We start from the raw sequence: 6,537 nt of genomic DNA on the forward strand, positions 1-6,537 counted from the left end.
GATCACTTGAGGCTAGAAATTTGAGACCAGCCTAGGCAACATACTGAGACCTGTCCCTACAAAAACTTCTAGAAATTAGCCAGGCGTGGCGGTGTGCACCTGTAGTCCCAGCTACTCGGGAGGTTGAGGTGGGAGGATCGCTTGAACCCAGGAGGTCGAGGCTGCAGTGAACTATGTTCATGCCATTGCACTCCAACTTGGGCAACAGAATGAGACCTGTCTCTGAAATAATAACAAGGAGAATCTATTAGAGCCTTGGAAGTTTTCCTTTAAATTATTTATAACAGTGCTGTTCAACAGATACAATACAAGCAAACCATGTATTTCATTTTAAATTTTCTAGTAGTCATATTAAAAAATAAAAAGGCATAGAAGAGATAAATTTTAATAATATATTTTATTTCCATTGTACCCAAAATATTATATTTTCAACATGTAATCGATATAAACATTATTGAGATATTTTACGGTTTTTTTGTACTAAGTAATTTTGGTACTAAGTAACTAGATTGTTCTATAACATCTCCATTTAATATTTGATATTGAGCAATGCTGCTGGAAATTTGCACTTGGAAAGGAACATGTTAATTTGGAGGATGTTAGCCATCCTGGACAGGAGGACCTCGGTTCTAGAGGGGAAGGCAGAGACCACGTCTTGTCTGGTATATATATATATTTTTTACAGTATCTCTTACATAATATTGTTCAACAAATGTTGATTAATTGAATACATGTAGGAATGAATGACGGAATAAATGATAAGCAGAATTAGCTCACTGCCATCGCCTGTGCCCAGAGACTGGTTTAATAGAGATCAACTGTCAGCCAGCAATGGCGATGTGTTAGATGACACAGCTCCATCCCATATATTCAGAGGAAGGAATGATTATAACCTGTCTTACTAGGTAGAGAGGCAGTCAAACTTACTGCTGTCCTAAGTTATCGCCTCCAGACAAATCACTAAGTGAAAGGTTGTAACTTTTTGTCTTCCTTATCCACATGTCTTTCAACTAGTCAGTAATATTTCTGTCTCAGGCTGAGTTCTTTATCTGTAAACAGAAACAGTATTTTAGAGGAACCCTTTATGTCATCTCCAAACACTTAGTTTCCTAGAATGTGTAGCTTTTCCCCTCAGACCCATTGCTTTTTTCCATTTTTATCACCACTAAATATTGTTGGAGTTTTGTTGGTTGCAGGACATTTCCTGGAACGTCTTTGTTTCATATCTTTGTGGTTAAACACCCATTATCTGGTATCAAGGAGAAAGAGGTCAAGAAAACCCACAGGGAACCTTGAGCGAAGGGTGGAAATGCCACTCATAATGGCAACAGGACACCTACAATATGGTGAAATCTTGTTTTACATGATTTCTGCACACCAGAAAAGACTTGGTGACTACTGCTTAAGTCCCCCGAACTCTGTTTTTTTTTTTTTTTTTTTTTTACCTACTGGGTTAGAGAGGAAAACAATTTCAACATACATATTATGGAGCTAAAAAGGCAGAGAGAAAAAAAAGAACAAGACCAGGCTCAAAATGACCTTACAGTTGGGTAGTTTTGGGTAATGCAATCCTTGGTGAACCTCAGTTTCCTCATCTTTGAAATGGGAATGTCTATCTTAGCACAGTGCTGAACATAGAAAATATTCAATACCTTGCGTATCTACCCCAGACATTTATTTCTTTTCCTAGATTCATACTACTTACTCTTAATGTGCATGTGATTTCTTGTTAATCAGATAGTTAGATCTCAATAATGTAAAACTAGGGACTATTACAGTCAAAATGATTCATCCTGAAGTCTTCTAGTTATTTTATTTGTGACTTTGAATATACATTTTCATAGAATACCCTTAGTGAAACTTAGAAAAATGAAGTCATACATTTACTTAATAATATCAAATTATCTTCTTGGATTCAAATTTTACAAATGTTGGATTGATAGAATTCTGAAGATAATTTGGCAGAAGATATTTCTGTATCAATATGTTGTACCATCTGCTCTTTTGAAATAATCTAATGACACAGACAAAACATTAAAATGTGTATATTTGTTATTTGGTTGGTAAATAATTGAAGGCTCGTTAACTAATTTTATGAGATTCAAAATCTCTGGTAGACTTTCTGATTTTAGTATAATTTTTCAATATGTTTATTTTATGGTAAAGTGAATTAATGTTAAGTGACCTAATTTATTTTGTATACATTATCTTCAGTAGAAACATTATCCCTTAATAAACTGCTGGAATAGACTGACCTTTTTTTCTGTTTAAAATCTCAATTGATCGGTTTGTAAAATTCAATTTCCTTTCAAAATCATACCAGTTGTTGTCTAATTATGGCCATGACCATAAATTTTGCCTAAGGCATTTCAGTTGGTTTTTCATGTGAATCAAAGCTTTGGATAATTTATATCCAAGATGTTAGATGGCAAATTCTATAGTGTTCCAAGGTCACAGTATTGCGTTTAAGACATACTGGTTTTATAACCACATTTTTCCCCTTTAAATTATGAGTACTGTGAGTCTCTGGTAAGTAGCCCCAAGGCTTCAAAATACAACATTTCAGTCAACAGGAGGCAGTAGTGGTAAGCCAGAGAGGACGCAACAGAGACATAATCAGAGGAAGACGGATGGGTCAGATAGAGATATTTTATTAGTAAAAGACAAGATGAGATTGAAGCAACTTTTATTCCAAATTGGTACCATTTTAAATGTTCTTATTTTAACTGTGCCTGTTATGGGCCTAATAATCCACCAAAATAAACACAGTGTGGGGTTACTATGACCATCAGGTTGACAGAATGAGCTGCAGTGTTGGCAACATGGCTGCACTGGTTCACTCAGACAAAGAGAAGGAGATGAGGGAAACCAGAAATTAGGTAATTGGCTTGCAGCCCCGGGGAGAGCCCCAGCTGTGCTGTCTAAACACAGATGACCAGGTCTTTTTCCCTCCCAGCCCACACTTTGGAAAGTGCCTTTGGGAGAAGATGGTGGGAGTACCCACGGCTTGGCAAGGAATCACTCCCGAGTGATTCTGACACACTGTTCATGGAGAACCATGGGGCTATGTAGAAGGGTGTAATCAAGGGCAGATCCAGTGAATATATGAAGGCGAGAAAGACCAGCGCACAGGCAATTGAACTAGAAACAGGAATGTCGGAATTCCAGGGCTTAGGAGTGAAGCATTTCCAGCTTGCGTGAAGAGGACTGTTGAAGGAGAAGCCAGCCGTTGGAGGGGAAGCTCGGGAAGTGGTCCTCCAGGATACGAGGAAGGTAGTGTACAAAGAGGCTGAAAAGTCTGGGGATGGTTTCAGGGCTTGTGGGAGTGGGCCCAGTGGAGGAGGGGAGGAAAGCAAAGGACAGAGGAGAACTGTAGGCAAGGAATTCAAGTGTGTCCAGAAAGTCAGAACATGCCTGCCTTGAGAAAGTGGAATAGAAGGGCAAGGCGGGGATATGCCAGCTTCCAAAAACAACAACAGAGGCCCTGGGCCCAGGTTTTGGGAGGAGCAGGCTCTTATATTGTGGAGGAAGCCCTAAGCCAGATAGAGATCCTCCATTTTCTAGTTCTACTTGCAAATTTGCTTTATAACCCAGAGCAAGTCACCTAACCCACTGGGCCTCATTGTTTTCTTGTCTATAAAAAGAGGGAGTTAATCAGGACCAGTGCTTTTCTATCTTGGTTACACATCAGAAATCGCCTGGGATTTAAAAAATTCCTCAGGACTAAATAAGCCAGTTTTTCTGGGGTGGCGGTGGGGTGGGGGTGGTCGCTAGCTCCCAGGTGATTGCAATGAGAAGCTGAAATTGAGAACCAGTGATCTAATCAGTGCGTCGCTGACTTTAACATACATATGAGTCACCTGGGGATCTTGGTCAAATGCCAATTATGATTCTGGAGGTCTAGGATGGGCCCAGGGGTTTGCATTTCTAACAACCTCCCAAGAGTGTGCATGATGCTTCTGTTCTGTGGACCACAGTTTGAGTAGCAAGGGGCTAAGGGCCTTCTGTGATTGATTGAGGGATATAATTCATTCTCATAGGGATAACAAGAGAGAGAAAAGAACTATTAGTCTGTTGTTATTGAGATGGTATCATAGAAAGTGTCAGAATGCAGCAAGTGCTATGGATGACAAAGAGGTACTGATTTAAGGCTGACACAATGAAAACATTAAGACACGATATCCTAACAAACAAATTCTCACTTGAAATGCATAACCATTGTTTGAAACAGACCTATTTTTTCTTTAACTTTTATTTAATATTTTAAGTTCTGGGGTACACACGCAGAATGTGCACATTTGTTACATACGTAAATGTGTGCCATGTTGGTTTGCTGCACAGATCAACCCATCACCTAGGTATTAAGCCCAGCCTCCATTAGCTATTCTTCCTAATGCTCTCCCTCCCCCAGCCCCACCCCTGGCAGGCCCCAGTGTGTGTTGCTCCCCTAATGTGTCCATGTGTTCTCATCATTCAGCTCCCACTTAGAAGTGAGAACATGCAGTTGTTCGGTTTTCTGTGAAATAGACATTTTAGGTGCAGATGACTACAATTTAAAATTTTTAAAACAGACTTCAAAGTCCAAATGACCATAGTTTTTAAAATTGAAAATAACTTTAATATAAAAAACACGAAAAAAAGACAAAATTATCTGCTTTTTTTTCTTATTTTTAACATGTTGGAAGAGTAACTAAATCCAGAGCCTCATGCTGAAAACATCCTATATGCTCAAGCATCTTCTGGTGATGTATATTCAATATGAGATAACAAAAACAAAAAATAGCAGATCTGTGTGATAATGCACATAATATTATGTACATGTTTACTGATAACATAGACAAGATGGGAATTAGGAGACAAATGTTTTAAATTTATTGGAACTTTTATCATTAAAAATGTATTTTAAAATATATGTTGAACGAAGACAGAACGAAGCTAGTCTTGAAGAGAGATTGCTGGGTTGGGCAGGTTGAAGTCTGAAAAAATTAATAGTTCTGGAACAAACTGAGCCTGTGATAGACCTGCTCTTTCTCACCTGGAGATATCCTGAGACCTAGGTTTAATTACCATTTCTTTTCTGTGTTTGGTGCGTCCATTTGTAATGCACCCACCTTCCAGGGCTATTTGAAAGCTTCAGGGTGTTAATGTTGTATGAGAAAGTAGTTTGTCAATGTAAAAGCATTGTCCAGAGGTAAATTATTATCATCTGGCTCTCTCTCACACTGAATCCACTTCTGTGACCTCTAAAGAGATAGAGAAAAAAGAAGAATCAATGAAATGCTATCATGCTTATGAAGCAAACTGTGGGGCTCTTACCAACCCCATTGCAATAGAATTGCAAAATAGACTCTCTATTGTCTCTGTTGTCTCTCCAGCCCTTGACAACAAAGCACAAATCTACACTGTGCCAAGCCAGGCTCATCACTCACATCACAGGAAGGCCACTGCATCTAGTTTTCTTCAACATAAACCTAAAAGCCTGGATGACATCATCATCGCCATTGTGTTTTTTTTGTGAAAGTGACGTGAAAATTGTACGTTTGATGTACATACAGGTGACTTGCGCTGCTATTTTTGAAGGCCTTTAAGGATATTTTGTTAACCAAGAAATTCATACTTCTGTTCAAAATATTTTGGAATATGAGTGACACAAGTGTTTTATTTTTGCATACAGGTTACACAGTATCATAGTAAAACTGCTTTGTAAACTGTGAATTGTTCAGTGCATTCCTGGTGGATGTCTCTTGTTGGATGTCTATTCAGCCTTCAACCAGATAGATCTGAAAGGCAATATTATCTTTCCCTTCTAATTGGCTCTTCCTTTCTGTTTCCCTAATTTACCCCAATCAACCCTCGGAGACATTCAGGCGTGAAATGCTATGGATTCTTTTCACTGTGGTATTTGCAGCATCCACCCTTCATCTGGGTATTTGCTGCAATTGTCCTCTTTGCACTTTTTGCATAGAGTTTTCCAATAATCCCTAATTGGTTTTCTGGTTTGAAAAAAATGACAAAAGTATCTGCTTTTTTCTTATTTTTAACATGTTAGAAGAGTAACCGAATCAAGAGCCTTACAGCAAGCACCATTTTGATTAGATCACTTGCCTCTTCCATGAGTGTCTTTGCATCCTACTCCCAACTGGTATTTGTTCTCAGACCTCTCCTCTCATGTTCCCTGGCCTGGTCATCCCCAAACCTCACTAAACATTAGAATTAGCACCTACCACCTCCTATGGGACTTGTGTGATTGTTTAATCCCTTCCATTTGATTATAAAGTGCTCTGAGGCAACGACCTTATTTGCCTTGTTACTCCCCAGGACACATATTAACTGCCTAATAAACATTTCTTGTATGAATAAATGCCTAGTGAAAAGGGCATAGGAATTTATTACAGGTAGTTCTTCAAAAGGAGTTAACTGTTTTTCTAGTTACCTGGGGCTCCACTGAACTCTATTATCTGGCATTTTGCCAATCACACTTCTCTTTAACAATATTCATGATGATAATTGGTGTTCATGGTGATTACCCCAGGGCTG

The sequence above is a fragment of the Rhinopithecus bieti genome, unplaced genomic scaffold, assembly GCF_001698545.2.
Source record: "Rhinopithecus bieti isolate Rb0 unplaced genomic scaffold, ASM169854v2 scaffold_65226, whole genome shotgun sequence".
NCBI lineage: Eukaryota > Metazoa > Chordata > Mammalia > Primates > Cercopithecidae > Rhinopithecus > Rhinopithecus bieti.